Source organism: Apus apus, chromosome 4 (assembly GCF_020740795.1).
Source record: "Apus apus isolate bApuApu2 chromosome 4, bApuApu2.pri.cur, whole genome shotgun sequence".
In the NCBI taxonomy this organism is placed as follows: domain Eukaryota; kingdom Metazoa; phylum Chordata; class Aves; order Apodiformes; family Apodidae; genus Apus; species Apus apus.
In genome coordinates, this window is record NC_067285.1 from 69508365 (window position 1) to 69509210 (window position 846).

Below are 846 nucleotides of genomic sequence, written 5' to 3' on the forward strand. Positions count from 1 at the left end.
TTGTGCAAGGAATGGAGCTAAGGCCCAGACCAGAGCTGGGGAAGACCTGGGTTTTGTTCTTCCGGTTGCAGTGAATTTAGATGCTGAAAACTAGACACCACAGAGCAAGTGATAGGGTGGGGGAAGAGCATTCCTTTTCCAGCCTGCCCTAAAGCACAGCTCAGACACTATAGGGAGCAAAGCCTTATCCCATTCTTTTTTTACTGACCCACAGCCTCCCAGGCCAGCAGAAGTCCGGGATTTTCTGAGACGCCGTCTGCATTTTTCGCACAGAGGCGGTCAAATCCTGCAAGCTTCTCTCGCTTCCGCAATATCCCCTCGGGCTGAACTTCACGGTGTCCTCGTCTGGCAGCCCCGGCGACGACGAGTAAACTCTCTGGCTCGCAGGGTCTTCCAGCTGGGTCCAGGACCTCAAAGCCCGGTGTCGGGTTTCAGGGATGCGGGGTGGTGGGTGTGCTGCTTGTGTCCCTGCAAGGGGTGCGTGGGGAGGACTCCCCGCGGGGTCCGTGCGGGGCTGCTGGGTGCCTGCATCCCCCCGGGGCGGGGCTGGTACCCGGAGGGGATGTGCCTGAGACTGTGCGTGTCTGCGGGAGGGGTCGCGGCGGGGTGCGTGTGCCTCTGCAGAGGGTGGGTGTGCTCGCTGCGAGGAGGGGGGAAGGGGGGCACGCGTGTGCGGGGGGCGCGGGGGAGCCGCCCTGCCCCTGCCCCGTCGCGCTGCTGCCCACGCCGTGCCCCGGGGGCGGGCCGGGAGGCGGGCCGGGGCGGGGCAGCCGCTGCCCCTGGCCCACGCGGGGCCCCGCTCGCCACTCGCCCGGTGGCGGCGGCAGCCGCGCCCGGGAGCAGCGC